A 16,040-nucleotide genomic window follows, 5' to 3' on the forward strand; every position below is an offset into this window, starting at 1 on the left:
TCTCTCTCTCTCTCTCTCTCTCTCTCTCTCTCTCTCTCTCTCTCTCTCTTTCTGCTCTGCGCGGCGCCGACAATGTACACGACACACTAACTTTGTCGCCGACTATATCCTCAATTAACGTCGTCTACCTCCTCATCCTCCTCGAGGGTGTATATCGAGCAGACGGCAATTTTTTCCTTCCTGTGCAGCCTCTCTCTGTGCGCGCATTGTTGTTCGGGAAACGCGAAATTGGCATCAATTTTACGGCTCTACAGCGGTAAGCAAGCGCTCTGCACTTTTCTTTTTAATTCCGCTGCGCGTAATTGATGTAATTTTCGAGAGGCCTCTCTCTCTCTCTCTCTCTCTCTGAATATAATGCGCCCCCCCCCCGTGCAGAATATTCTCCGCAGCGCTGAAATTTTAATAACACACGCCTCTCTCTTGTTTAAGAGAAGCCCCGGACGATTTCTCGATGATAAAGTATATAAGCTCTACTCGCTCGTGTCTCTAGCGCATAATATAGAAGCGAACACACGGGCATTTTCTCGTTAGAATATTTACGCGACGCGCGGTGTACACAGCATTAGGCTATAACCGTACGTCTCGCGTAAACTTCAACAAACTAATTTAAGCTGCCTGCCAGTGTGTGTGAGAGAGAGAGAGAGAGAGAGAGAGGGAAGGTTTTCTCACACGAAACTGTCAAAGTCACGCGAAACTTTCAACGACTCCCCGCTAGACTCTTGCTCGGCTCGAGGCACGTTCTGACAGATGTAAGAAAGAGAGAGAAGCCCGTAATGACTTAATAGACGCGCGAGCGACACGAAAAATCCATCGCCATTAACCTTGGCTCTCTCTCTCTCTCTCTCTCTCTCTCTCTCTCTCTCTCTCTTGCGCTCTCCTGCTCTACGTAATGTATATACTTGGCGGAAGTGAAGAGCGAGCCGGCGACGACATCGCGTTTAATGCGACTTTAAATGCGCCGAAAATTTTGCGTAAATCACGATGCTGATGATGATGGCCTGAATTTTCGACGATTACACGCTCACCGCTCGCGAGTGTAATTGTGCTGCAAACCGGAGAGTGAATATCAATTCGCTGCCTTTTTCGCATATATACTTTCGTATATCTTATTACTGCATCAGTAAAATTATCGTCCCCGCCGCCGCGCGCGTGTTTTCGAGGAGAAAAATTTAATGACTTTCGTGTTACGTCTACACGCGCGAGCGAGCGAGAAAAGGAAAAACGTAGACGTTTTACAAACGCCGTGTCTCTCTTTTGAAGAGAAAAATCGTCGTCGGATGTTAGCTCACGGATAATCCCCCGGGAGAAAGAGGAGTGTCCCTTTAAACGGACGACAAAGCGAGCTAGCGGCGGCAGAGAGAGAGAGAGAGAGAGAGAGAGAGAGAGAGAGAAGAAAACGGAAAAAATGAGGAAGACTCCGCGCTCATACCCTCATGCAAGCCCGCAGCGTTTAAATTGGCGCCGCTTTCTTTCCTATTTACCTGAAGAAGAGACGACGACGAAGTAGGCGGGATGCGCCCATGGAATATCGGCCCATTCAAAACCCGCGCGTCCGTATACGTAATTCCCACAGCAGTAAGTTTCAGCGCAAAAAGCGAGATGACGTCGCTCTGCAGCTTCCGATATATATATATATATATATATATATATATATATATATATATATATATATATATATATATGCATTATTCACGAAAATCTCACACGTTATATGCGTGTGTATCTAGTTTGGCCGATCTCACATGTCTCATCCGAGTACACACAGGCACACGTGGTACACGAAATATTCCCGGGACGAACGTGACCGTGGCGAGCTCTCGTGCAGGTCAGAAAGTTTCGGAAAGTATTTATCTAGAAATCTGGAGGGCAAATAGACACAATATCCCTTGTTGCGCAAGCAGCGGTCGTTCTACGAAAGCTGCCTCTTCTCTCTCCCTCTCCCCCGGCCTCTTTTTTTTATCTCCCCAAGGTTCAAAGCCGTACACGCAAAAAATAAATAACCCGAGCAGCCCTCGTCTTGAATTTTCCCTCCTAATTACCCGAGTGCACGCGGACTGGCTCTCGCTTTTCACACAGAACCGCCCGTATACGCATACGTGTGTGTATATGATATACAGAAGGGCAATTTCCTAGCCTACGCAGAGAGAGAGAGAGAGAGAGAGAGAGAGAGAGAGAGAGAGAGAGAGAGAGAGAGAGAGAGAGAGAGCTAGAGCCCGGAGGCCTACGCCTCGCGGTCCAGGAGAGCGATTTATTGGCGCGAGCGAGCCGCTGCAGCAAAAAGGCGCCAAAGAATGCCCCGGCAACAAGATAAAGACGAGTCCCTCTCTCTCTCTCTCTCTCTCTCGTATGACTCCTCCGTATAACGTTACGCGCGCGTGGGAGAAGGTCCCGCCAGCAGCGCCTTCTTCGTTTAATTAGATCTCGGGAAAAGCAGAGAATATAAGCGCGTGTACACCGCGGCTGCGCGGCATCTGTCTGCCCATCTAACTTGGGAGGGCTGCTGTTGCTGCTACAGTCTCATACATTATGTATATAGACCTGATGCGCGCATATTCCGTCGCCGTCGTCGTCGTCGCGCGAGGGAACGAGAGGGCTCGGGGTGCACGAATTAAAGTGCGTCTGGAGATTTTTGCCGCGGCTCTCTGCTTTTCCGTAAATTATTGCGCCCGAGTACGAAAATTTATTACATCGACTAACCGAAATCGAGAGCGGAAGTTAGTTATAGGTATACACACGCGAACCGCGACAATGACTCGTTATCGTTCGTGCGCTCGCGCTCGATTAATACGGCCTCTCGTGCATCGCGCACGCACACTTTCATTTATCACCGGCGGCGGCGGCCCTCGTATATTTAAACTGGACTGATAGCTAGGAAAGTCACTCCATTAAGAGAGGCCGCGCGCGCGCGCGCTGTGCACACACTCCGGCCAGTCACTCCGTCTTCTTCTTCTTCTTCCTATCCTCCTCGAGTGCGGGATTTTCACCTCAAACGCGTATTTAGAAAGCGCTGCGGGCACTCGTAGGATATAACGTAACGGGCCCTGCTCGCTTACGGTGTCAATCACGAGAGAGTGTGTCTCGTGGAGAGGAGCTGTCGCGCTGTGTGAAAATAACCGCTGCCCATAATACACGCACTCTGCATACATATAGAGGCGGTACTTTTCCGAAATTTGAATGAATTTCAATGATTTTCCTAATGGAAGCATGCGCGACCGTAATCACGCCGAGAGAGAGAGAGAGAGAGAGAGAGAGAGAGAGAGAGGCGATTGTCACGCGGCTCGATCAAAGCAGCGCCGGCGTTAATTAACCGATATGGGGGAATTATTACGTCTAACTCTCTAGCGGGTATGAAATTGAGACGTGGCAGCAGTGGCGTCGATGACTCTGCAGGACTCGCCCTGGTATGACCGTCGGGATTATAGAGTATGTGTACGCCGCTGACTAGGAGGCTTTTATTATAATACACTCGCCGGGGCGTGTAAAAACTGTCGCACCTATACACGGATATGCGGGCGTACTGGAGCACAAGTAAGAGCGCGGCGGAATTGAATTACGTAAAAGCTGCAGAGAGAGAGAGAGAGAGAGAGAGAAAGACTTTTCCAACGCGTCTGTTTTTGTTTATTTTTAGCGGCGACGGCTCTGCTCTCCGTGTTGTGACGCTTTTTACTCTTCCTATACACCACATACAGCGGCCTGACGCGAGCCAGCGAGCTCTTAGCGAGAATTATAGAGCACTAATGCCCTTACTTTCGAAACTTCGTCTTCTTCTGGCAAATGTTAAAAGAGCGCGCGAGAGCAGTGCCAGCACACACACACACATACACACGCGCGCGCGCGCAGACGGACAGAAGCCCCCCTTCGGCTAAACTCATCATTGCCTGTCTAGGAGAACGCGCTGACGATCATATGGCGCTGCAGGGCGGAGTAGCCTCGGTCAACCTTTTTCCGCGCCACATGTGCCTGTGCAGCGAGTGTACGTATCCTATTTCACGGATTCCTCGTAGACGAATTATGGAGAGCCCACTCCCATTTTCACGCTCTACGGGCTGCCAGGTATCGGGTGTTTCTCTCTCCGCGAGCGAGGAAATTAAAAAGCGCACAATGTGCTTCCGAAAAAAAGCGCGCGCTTGGGTTTCACCTCGTGCATGGGCTTGACGTTCGGCCGATATTAAACGATGCCATCTCGCTCTTCTAGCTTCTTCTTCCTCGCTTCTTTATAGGTAGAAAGTTTACGAGAGGGTAACCCTATAGTCGTCGCATAAGGTCCTCAAAGCGCGAGCAACCTTGTCTTCTTTTCGCCCCGAAAGCGTCCGTTAGGCTATGGGCTAATGCGCGCCGCCGACGCTTCGCGTCTACATTATGAAAGGCGATATTATTCGCGAGTATAATGTATACAAGTATAGGCGCCGCTACCATTTCGCTTTACGCTTTTCTCGTGTATAACATAATCTAACATTCTGCTTGGTAAAGCCGAGAGAGAAAATTCTTACATCATAATAAAAGCCGTCGCTCGTTTTTCCATAAAACCAGGCATAATTACGGCTCGTATTAATTTCCACCCGTGCGTCGATATAAACAACGGGCCATCCATCCCGCGCGCGGCGGCATAATAGTAACTCACAATGCCCGTACGACATTCCTCTGTGCTTGCGCGCGCGAGAAAAAAGCTCCGGGTGTATTAGCCGCGATTAAAGCGAGGAGCAAAAAAGCGCAGCGCGACAGAGAGTAGCAGCATAACGGCGTTCGATTCCCTCCGCCGCGCTTTAAATTAAAGCCGGCGGGGAAAGATTTTTGCCGGGACGGTTTTACCACTTTCCGAGTTATTACACTCGACGGCATCAAGTTTCTCGCGAGAGCGCGACACGATCTTCCTCCCGTTCCTTTTCGTGTATATAAGAGCTGCCGCTGCTGCTGCAGACTCTCTCACGACGACGCCTTTCTCCCTCGTATACTCGTGTAAGCGATTAGCGTGTCCGACTTCCTCGTGGCCTCTCGCTCTTGCACTAGCGGAGAGAGCGAGAGGCTATCTCGCCTCGTATAGTTTTACTGCACGCGTATTACGCTCTCGGATGCTGCTGTAGGCGACTGCTGTACCTATGCTCGCGCGCGCGACATGCATGTTTGCGAGTGAGAGGCGTGCGGTACACTACCGGCTGTAAGTTTGAAATGACGCGCGCCTTGTAGAGGTGAGTCAGGGGTGTACGTCGTGAGAAAGGTGGAGCAGGTCTCCCTTTTTTAAGGACCTTACAATTATACGACTTTCGAACAGGACACGGCGAAAATCTCGGCTCAACGCCGAGAGGGAACAATCCCACCCAAACTATCCGCTGATGCAGCGCGGTGTAAAATCAAAACTTGCGCCGAGAGAGCGCGCTGCACCCCGCGAACTTTCGCGCAATAACAATCCACGCTAATGACGGGCGCGCGCGCTCTGCCTCTCGGTACATCCTCTCGGTGTAACTTCTCTCTCTCTCTCTCTCTCTCTCTCTCTCTCTCTCTCTCTCTCTCTCTCTCTCTCTCTCTCCCGCCCGCGCAAACTTCTGTGCCCCAGTGTACCGTAGCATCCTCTCTCGCGGCGGCGGCGGTCAACACTTGCACGGCGGCGGTTATATAGCTTTTTTGCTTGTTCGGCTTTGTGTCCGACGGCGTGTACGCGATACACCTCTTCGAGCCCCTCTATTCCTTCTCCCTTTTGAACTTTTACCAAACGTCTGGCGTATTACCAGCCGTAACTCGAAGCTCGCTCACATACACGGAGGAGGAATTTATTAATGCTCAGCGGCGCCGGCTGCCGCACAATGGGATACACACGCGTGACTCGTGTATGGAGTTACATACGCGCGCGCGCGCGAGAGAGAGAGAGAGAGAGAGAGAGAGAGGAGAGAGAGAGAGAGAGAGAGAGAGAGAGAGAGAGAGAGAGCGAGCGCAGGGGCTTTTCCGGGGGCTTGCCGCCGCCGAGTATTAATGGCCGATGGTTTAATGATTCTTGGGCGTGTATGGCCTCTGCTATACACGCAGGACTCGGGGTGGCAAGAAGCGTGTAAATCCCCGTTTTTCACGTATACGGAATTCTTCGAATTTATTGGAAGCTATAGTGTATGCAGCATAGACTCGTACGAAACAGTTGCGCCGCGCCGCTGTGCGGAGAATTTGATTTACGGTCGACAGAAGCGCGCACGCACACAAAATAGAGTCGTTCGCGCCGCAACGAGATATGCGCTCCGCTTTTGCAATTTATATATTGTACAATATAATATAAAAGCTCCGGCGAGCGCGATGTTTATCTCCCGCCGCCGCAGCTCTGTTTAGCATATAAACTGGCAGCGAAGAGCTTAAGTAAATCGGCCGCTTCCTCGAGGCGCAGGTGTGTTATTAGCGCAGCATTACACGCTGTAATTTTTGTCGTAAGCGCGCGCGCGCGCACGAGAGAGAGAGAGAGAGAGAGAGAGAGAGAGAGAGAGAGAGAGAGAGGCTGGAATCGTTGACAATTGCCCGGGAAGCATGAGTTTTTATAGCGCGGGAATAAGCCTCTGTATTTATTATCGCAACGAGCTCGCTAATTTACTCTCTACTCGTGCACAGCTCGTTGGGAAAGCCGGGACGTATATAGATCCCCTCTTCCATATAAATAGAAAAATTTTCGATCTCGTCGGACACTTTCATCTCGCTCACTCGTGCTACTCTAATCCAGCCCGATCCCCCTGAGGAAAAGAAACTCGTTCTCGCGGCGACGTAAATTTTCATGAATACATATAGCCGCGCACAATATGGTAATTAACGACTGATACACACACACACCGCGCTCGCGCACATACAGTGTTAAGTCGTCGTGAATGTAACGCGCCGTGGGTAGGTAATAAGGCATTTTTCCGTCGCGCTCGTTAAAAAAGGATGATCCCCGCCCGTATAGAGGAGAATCCCGAAAGCGACGACGAGGATGAAAGGTGCCGCGAGAGGCGATGAAGCGGCGAGAGTGTGGAGAGAGAGAGAGGAAAAAACGCGCCGCCGATCCTGTAGCCGCGCACGTGGTGGGGGGGTTTGGTTATCCGGGAGCCGATTTTCGATGCAGCGCGACTGTCCGTAATTGATACGGCCGTGATTGTTGCTCGACGAGCAAGTGCTACAGAGTGTTCTCTCAATGATTTTCCAATTTTTTTTCTCGCCGCCCTGTGAAAGACGGCTCAATTTTCCTCCGACGTGGGAAACTCCGCTTAATAGTTCGGAAGGCTCTCTCTCACTCGGTTTGTTTTAACGCCTCTCCGGAGGATTATAACGAGAAGGAGCGAGACAAAAAAAGAGGCGCGCACTATTGAATCTTCTCTGAAAAATCGGAAGCCACTCAGTGCCGACCGCAGAGTCATCCGCGCTCGGGGCTTCTATACACCCCCCGATTTTTTTTCCGCTAATTGCCAACCGTCGCTTCGAAATTTCCGCGTGAAGTGCGTCCTCGAAAAGCAGCGTGTATCTCCACTCGCTCTGGATTATTTGGAGTGAAAATACTCCGTGAGCGCAGAGAGAGAAAGAGCGGAGCGCGCCGCGCAGCACAAAGGAACACGCTTTAGTCCGCCGCGAGGAGTCCGTGGCATTGTCGCGGTGTGACGGAAATTTTCTTGTATACCTGTTGTTCGCCGCTTGTAAGGCGAGCGCTGGATGTCTACAATATAAAGGAGGCGAAAATTTGTTGGATTTTTCTTTCTCCCGCAGCCGAGAGAGAGAGAGAGAGAGAGAGAGAGAGAGAGGGGGGAGGAGTTTTTGTTGCGGTAGCTCTTCGGTGCTACCACTAATATAATATGCGCGTGTGTATGGAGGAGAGAATCGAAATTTTATTTGTTGTGAATGGGCCGATTATTTTTGTCCGGAGGTGTGTGCGAAGACGGGGGATTAAGCTTTTGAATGCTGATGTGACACCCGAGAGTGGTTGTGGTATTTTTCTGTTTTCGTGTATTCGCTGATTTTTCGAAATTTCACATAAACGTCCTTCGCAAATAAACGCGAGCATCCATACTTTCTCACGCGAGGACGACAATTCGCATCGGTAGAGTACAATGTTCAAAGAGTCTCCGAAGCGATACAACAAAACAGCTACAAGCCGCACGATGACAGAGTCAATTTTAAACGATCGCAGCGGGGCCGCTCGTCGGCACGACTTTTATTTACCGAGATGACAAATTCGTTAGATCGACTCTCAATACGCGCATCATGTCGAACACGACGCACACACACAGCTGCTCCCCGTGGCCACAATTTGAGAGCCGAGATCCCATTGATCCCCTGAATACTCCTTTAAACGTATTCCACTTAAATCGCTTTCCTTTTATTACAAACACATCCAAGCTGGTCCGCTTCGTCGGGCTGCAGCTGGAAACTCGAGCGCGACTCCTCGGTACATAAAGCTATATACTAGTGGCCCATCCCACCGCAATTTTGGATTCTTTGTACGCGAGGAAAAAGAGACAGGACGTCGCGCCGGTGAATATTATATGAATGCGAAAAGTCAACTCACCGCCATCGCCGTCGTCGGAGCGTGAAGATTTTCAGCACCTTGTATTTCTATCCCAAAATCCGCTTTTGTGACACAAACACACCGCAGCGCACAATGCTCGTAAACGTTTGTTTCCGTCGGCCTTCGCGACATCATACTTCACGCTTCTACAAATATAAATACATTTTTCAACCGCAGCAGAGCAGCTGCACTTGGCATTATTGAGAGCAGATCGCAAAGGTGCAGCGCTCGGTAGTAGAACACACACACTCGCATGTTTTTTGCCGGTCGAGTAAAAAATTCAGCGCAGCCCGAATTCTCTCTCAAAGCAGCAGCGGCGGCGGCCGCCGCTGCATACTCGACCCTCTTTTCGAGAGTGAAAAAAGCAGCGGAGTGTGTAAAACGTCGAAATAGCAAAGCCAGCTCGTCCGGAATGCCGAACGAGCTGAGGTGCGCACACTGGCCGGGGCCCTCACTCGCGAAATAATCACTTCATCGAAGTGAGAGACGGCGAAGCGTTGCATAAACAATATACAATTTTGGCGGCGGCTGCGCGCAGCAGCGAGAGCGATTACCCGCGCCGATAAAGCGCGCGCGCGCGCAAGTGTGTTGCGAGAGCCTAACGAGAAGGCGGTGCTCTTGCGTGCGCTTCTAATTTCCGAAAGCCTCGTCATCATCATCCTCTCTTGCTCTCTACTACCACCGCGTGATTTTGCGCTCGTAAAAAGAGGGAGAGAGCCGCGCGCGCGCAACAAGAAGTGCCGCTGATGCCGCCGCAGGGGCATAAAAAGCGCGCAATCTTTCGCGCTCGTAAACACGCGCGTGAGAGAGAGAGAGAGAGAGGGAGAACGACACGCTGCTGCTGCACGAGAGCGTCATCGCTCGCGCTTCGATTAATTTCGGATTCCTGCCCGGTGACGCCGCCGACGACGACGACGACTACTACTACTTTCGAGAAAGAGAGGAAAATCGTTAACGGCTCTCGCGCCCTTGTGTACCTGCGAGCGCACATATATCTCCTCAATCTCGGGAGCAGGCTAATTGCCTCGGCACACATGCATACGTAAAAGCTACGCGGCCGGAGAGAGGAAGAAGAAGAGAAGAACGGCGGCGGCTGATAACGAGTTAATCGACGGCTGCCGCCGCTCGCGCGCGCGCGCGCACCGGCAGCTGCTCTCTCTCTCTCTCTCTTTCTCGTGTGTTTATCTGTTAAAAGGCGGCTCGTCGCCGAAAAGTCCGCATATTATTTAGTCTCTATCGCGAGAGAGCGAGAAGAACTGGCTGCAGCAGCGGCGGCGGCTCTCTCCTCGAAATCATTATATACCTGCCGCAGCATTGGCGGCTGCATTCTTCGGGTGGGCACCTTCTTATCCCTCTCTCTTTTTGCGCGGCGGCGGCGGCGGCGGCGGAGGAGAAGGATCGAGTCCCGAGGTGGTCTCTCTGCTGGTGGCCTACTCGCACTTACACGTACACGCGGCGATCGCACATTCGATCTCTCGCGCGCTCCGCAAAAAGAGCTGAGAGAGAGAGAGAGAGAGAGAGAGAGAGAGAGAGAGAGAGAGAGAGAGAGAGAGAGCGAAGAGGCCGACTCTCTCGCCGCGCGCGGCATTAATCTTAAGGAGGAGGATGGGGGGAGGGAGGCAGCTCGCGCACACCACACACACCACCTGCCGGCTATATTCTATTTTTCCGATTGTAGCCCACCGCCGACGACGACGACTATCCGCTCGGAATGCAAAGCGCTTGGGTATAGACGAATTTCGTCATTTTTTCGAGCGTGACTTTTCCCCCCGAATCTCGGCGGCGGCGGTGCGTTTGTCGCATTGTGTCCTCGATTGATATTGAGACGTTATGCGGAACTACAGAGGGACCGCTGCAGTAAAGCGCGCGTGTGGCGGTCTCGATCTCTCGGCGTATATTATAGTGTACAACACACACGCGCGCGCGCGCATACACCGCAGCTTTTGAACCCTGACGACGACAGAGAAGAGAGAAAAGGTTTGACCGTGCGACACTCGGACGACGGCTTTCACGCTCGGCGGCGCGGTTACCGCACCCGACCCTTGCTTTATTCTCTCTCTCTCTCTCTCTCTCTCTCTCTCGCTCTGCCTTGGAGCTGCGCTGTATACCCTCCTTTTCCTTCTTCTTCTTCTCTCTTTTTTTTTTAAACGAGCGTGACGCTTCTTCACGCCTAATCAGCCGAAAACTCGGTCTTTCTCCCCCCGAAGGTCTTTTCACGACGACAAACGAGTCGGGCCTCCTTTCTCATTCTCTCAGAGCGCGGAGAGACTCGGGCCCACCGTCGTCGCGCATAGTCGTTTGATGCGTGTCGTCGTCGTCTTTGATCGGCGATTTTCGTTCCGTAAGCTTGGCAGGATATTCTCTCTCTCTCTCTCTCTCTCTCGATGCATCTGGGTTAAGCGTGGTTAATCGAGGGAAATTCTCCGAGGCCTTTGTCGATCACGAGCACTGTTGACGATTTATAGATTCTCGATGTCTCGTGGCAGCTTTTCTCAAGTCACCCGAGGCGACGACCGACTCTCTCTCTCTCTCTCTCTCTCTCTCTCTCTCTCTCTCTCTCTCTCTCTCTCTCTCTGTTTGTTGCTTTTACAGTCGAACGGTTTTTTCTTTCCGGGAGACTTACCTCCTCCTCCTCGACAGCTGATGCCCGGGGATTTATTTATTTATTCTCCTTCCCTTTTTGCCCGGATAATTGCGCGCGCGAGATGTTTTGCGCAACCGCGCCGCGATAGAGAGACACTTTTCTTGGGTAATCGCGGCCGCTTTATACTTGAGGCCGTTTTTTGCCCCCGCGTATCTTTCTTCTTCCGTTCGCCCCGATCCCGCCTTTGTCCATTCACTTTCGCGCTCTCAAAGAGAGATCGGCGCCGATTGCCGATTTCAATTTCAGCCCTCGTGGATATGCAATATACCTAACGTATTTGCTTTTCATTTTCCGCCTCGATCTCGTGGAAATTGAATTCGAACGGTATGTATTATTATATTCTCTCCCTCTCTCGAAAAATGGCGAAATTCTGCACAAGAACCTTTATCGGCTTTTTTTATAATATACACGCGCGACTGCTTATCTATTAATATTTACGAGGTGCGGAAATTCTCCTGGATCGAGAAAGCGCGCGTGAAATTGATATGTTAATTTATTCTCCTTTCGCAAACGCGTCGCGTCGATCTCATATTTACTCAGCGCCTATATATCCCGAATAATCTATTAGCGGCTTTTTCGCGAACGCTCGGGCAGCTCTCAATAAGCGTCGATAAATTAAAGCCGGCGCGATCGGGCGCGATAAGCTCCGGCGCGAGTATCACTTATTCGCGCCCAGCTCTCAACCTGTTTGGAAAATCGTTACGCGCTGTAATGTAAAAACGAGAGGAGGAATCCATCAGCGACGTATCGAGAGATGCATCCCTTATACGAAGGCTTCTTACGCTGCATAGTCCCCGTGCGTAAACGCTGTTATTTATGAACTTACCGCGCACGAGGACTACTACTTTTTCCCTCCCGTGTGTGTACGTACACACTGCTGCGGAGGCGCTCCCGCGATAAACTCTCCGAGCTCTCGCGCTACCCTCCATAAATAAAATCGCCCGCCGCGATAGCCTTAATTGCGTCGATTTTATAAGAGCTGCCTCTGAAAAAAAGCTCGCGCTCGCACTCGTTTTCCCTATTAAGGCGTAAACTCGCGCCGCTATGCCGTGTACGAAAAATCGTTAAATTACTCGTATAACACAATAACTCGAGGGAAAAAACGCGCGGTCGATTCAGGTGGCCCGATATTGGTGGTTCTGCCGCGAAACAAGTGCAAGAGAGCCGCGCGCGCGATAAGCTTGAGGGAGAGCTGGTCTTTTACGAGGAGATTATACGCGAAGGCAAAGGTTCTTTCCAGCGCGCGGCTAATATGATCGGATTAAATTGGCTACACACACATGCAGCGCTCGGCCGCGTATTATGAGCGCAAGAGTGGGAGGGGAGAAAGAGAGCCTAGCAGTGAGGTATATACCTATACAGCTGGGCTCGAGGCGCAGGATGAAGATGTCTAGCGCGAGCCTGGCAGCTCAAGGTCTGCCACTTTCCCCTACTGCGCGCCTCTTCTTCTCCTCCCGCCAATTTCTTCTTCGTCGTCGTTCCGCACATCCCCACCGCGAGTCGCGCTCTGAGAAAAGCGAACGAGCCCCTCCTCTCCTCCTCCTCCTCCTCCTCCTCTCCTGTTCTCTGCAGTGTTCTTCTCTATACGGGAAGAGAGAAGGAGAAAAGCACTCTCGGACTGAAATAATAGGTTGCGCCCGTGCGCTCATTAACCTTTATACCCTGGCGAGAACCGAGCAATCTTCCACGCGGACGTGCTGTATACGCGCTGTACGTCTTTCTCCCTCTCTGTGTTTGCTTTTTCATCGGCCATTAGGACGCGGCCGCGTGTTTTCGGAAAGGGCTCCTCGCTCTTTTTTCCCTCCCTGACGAGCTTTCACTAGCTCCCGCAGCCCCCGAGTCAAGGTTCTCGAATAGGCCCCCCGTAAACAGGCCGATTTACAGCCCCCGATGATGGCCCCGTGTAGTTGTGTTTACGATCCCTCGACGGCCTTGTTGTTACCAAATGTTTAGCGCTTCACGGTTGCGCGCGAGGGGCATCTGTTTGTCGCGCACACGGGCGAGAAGAGGCAAATTGAATGCCGTCAGGCGCCAGTATACCCAACGCGATCTCGGCGCGCATTGCGACCACGTGTTTGCAGCGAGTTCGTCGCGTGATGGGATAGGCAACACAAAGAGAGGAGGAAGAGAGAGCAGACCCCGGTAATGACCGGTTGCAGGGCTGATTACGCGCGGAGACGTCTCAATTTTTGAATGCCCGGACACCGCAGAACCAGTGTCCCGTCGATGATCGACGACTCATGGCTCTTTGTTTCTCTGCAGCTCGGCCGAAATTTCGCCTACCTCATGCGCGCGCCCCCGCTGCCAGCATCATCAGGCTCGGTAATATCTCTATTAGCTTATCTCTGATTTTCCAGTCTCGCATTTCCTCGAAAGCATTGTCTCAGACATCTGGCCCTCATTTTTCCTCACAGCTGGGGCCCGGAATTTGATCGATTCACTGCTCCCTCCCTCGCCCTCTCCAGAGGGAGAGACAAAGCGCGCGCGCGCGAGAGAGAGAGAGAGAGAGAGAGAGAGAGAGAGAGAGAGAGAGACGGCTTCACCTGACACCGGACTCGCATTTATCACCGCTGCAGAGATATCATCTGTGATCTGTCCGACAGCTCATCTATCGCGCCGAGACTCTCGGCTCTGAATTATTATTAAAACTCGGCTAAATCCGGCCCCGCGTGCGCGAAGAGAGTATAAAACGCATCTCTCGCGCGCAATGATATAATTCGCGAGTGAGACGTGTACGCCGATGATTGAGCTGCTGTGCGGCAGATGAAAAAAAGGGAAAGAAAGCAAGGGAAGATGCGTATAACCAGCCGAGGATGAGGCGAAGAATGTGCGCGGCTGTATCCTCTCTCTCTCTCTCTCTCTCTCTCTCTCTCTCTCTCTCTCTCTCTCTTTCTGCCGTGAGTGTGTGACAGCGTGTAATCTCGACTCGAAGAGAGGAGGAAATAACAGGTTCTCTTTCGGCTCCGCGTATGTGTGCGCGCGCGCGATGCTCTTCTCTCCACTTTGTGCGAGCGCTCTTGGGGGGGGGGGGGTTACATGTAGCCGCGAGAGAGAGAGAGAGAAAGAGAGAGAGCTCGGTATTCTCCTCCCTTTGATACTCGCGCGAGATAGAGAGAGAGAGAGAGAGAGAGAGAGAGAGAGAGAGAGAGAGAGCGGCGAAGTAACAATTTCATCCGACGATGTTTGACGTCGCCGCGGCAGCATTTCCAGCTCCCTCTCGCGCGCTTATCTCTAGCGCCGCTGACAAGAGCGACTCGGACTGATGGCAGCGCCGAGGGATGGAATTAAGAAAATCCGTTGGACGAGCGAGAGGTGCGACGATGACGAGGAGAAAAATGCGTGTTTATTCATGATGCCGCTGCCGCACGTACACGCACGACACACGTTTTCCGGAAGTCGCGCCTCTCCGTAATTGCATGCAGCCGCAGCGCGACATGCGCGCGCGTGTGTGCTTTGGGAACACAACGAGACGAAAGTGAGGAAGCCGCGGCCGTAAATCATAGCGATAGCCTCATTGACAGAGCGCAATTAAGCATTCGACGCGCAGCCCATTAAAATGTCACACTCTCTCTCTCTCTCTCTCTCTCTCCCGCATTATCAATTCTCCCGGACGCGGAGAGCGCGGGAAAATTAAATGGCTTAGTGGAAACAGTCGCGCGTACGGATAATTAATCGACACGTACTCATATGCGCGCAGCAGCCGCAAAAAAGTAGGCGGTCGTATACCGACCGCTCGAGAGAGGATTTATACCGGCCGGGAGATAAGCCGCCAAGGGAAAGCCTCGCGAGTTAATGCACTGCGGGCGAGAGACAGATGGGTCGGAGGACACGCCAAAGTAGCCGAGATAACGGGGAGGAGAGAGAGAGAGAGAGAGAGAGAGAGAGAGAGAGAGAGAGAGCGAGAGAGAGAGAGAGAGAGAGACTCGCAGGGATCGCGGATTGAGTCATTATGTTTGCCCGGAGTAAGAGAGAGAAGCGGCGGTGAAAGGAAACCGCGGACGGACGGACGCTCTTTACTCCTTCCTTCCATCTTGCGGCGAGCTGAGATCAGACGGAGCTGCTTTATGTACATAGGTATACACACTCGGAGGGACTATATCTTATTTCAGAATAGGTGGACAGACTTTCCGGCTCATGTAATTGAGCCGCCGGTGAAATTCGGGAAAGAGCCTCATCGCGTTTATATTTCATCGAAAAAAGCCGACGACGAGCGAGAGGACTGTTATTATTGGATAATAAAGATGCCGAGCGCTGATTGTATCGCCGGGGAAAACGTCTTGATCTCTCTCTCTCTCTCTCTCTCTCTCTCTCTCTCTCTCTCTCTCTCTCTCTCTCTCTCTCTCTCTCTCTGCGCCGACGAGTTTTATTATTATGACATTGTTCGCCGCCGTGGTATAAATTTTCGCCGCGGATTAAATTAAATTAAAATGCAAACGCGCGCATACATCCGGCCTTCGATCCGAGGTCTCGATCTTTATTGGACCAGTGTGTGCTTTATTAACTGCGCGCGATGTATTTTTCTTATTTATTCTCCACTAATTATATCGACGAGCCCGCGCATCTTCATAAACTTTTCGATAGAGCTTAATTGTATTGCCTCGGAATTAATTACATCCAGAGAGAGAGAGAGAGAGAGAGAGAGAGAGAGAGAGAGAGAGAGAGAGAGAGAGAGAGAGAGACACGTTATATTATTATACTATACGCAATCGAATATGAAACGCGGCGGTATAATCGAAATCTTCGAAAGAATTCCATCGAAAATAAGCCTCAGCTCAACACCGCCCATCGAAGCAACTCGTTTCCATAAAATTAACAAAAATGAGGTAATGACCGAGCAGCAGCAGCGGCAGCAGCTCCCCTTCTTTTTCTCGGAAGCTACTCGTCCAACAGAGC

General features: G+C 51.6%; 1 protein-coding gene across 3 annotated transcripts in view; it reads left to right on the top strand.

Annotated features, from left to right (window-relative positions):
- Positions 1-16,040, top strand: part of LOC100679830 — a 69,652-nt gene that overhangs the window by 39,408 nt on the left and 14,204 nt on the right. The window lies entirely within an intron of this gene.

This window comes from Nasonia vitripennis, chromosome 1 (genome assembly GCF_009193385.2).
Source record: "Nasonia vitripennis strain AsymCx chromosome 1, Nvit_psr_1.1, whole genome shotgun sequence".
In the NCBI taxonomy this organism is placed as follows: domain Eukaryota; kingdom Metazoa; phylum Arthropoda; class Insecta; order Hymenoptera; family Pteromalidae; genus Nasonia; species Nasonia vitripennis.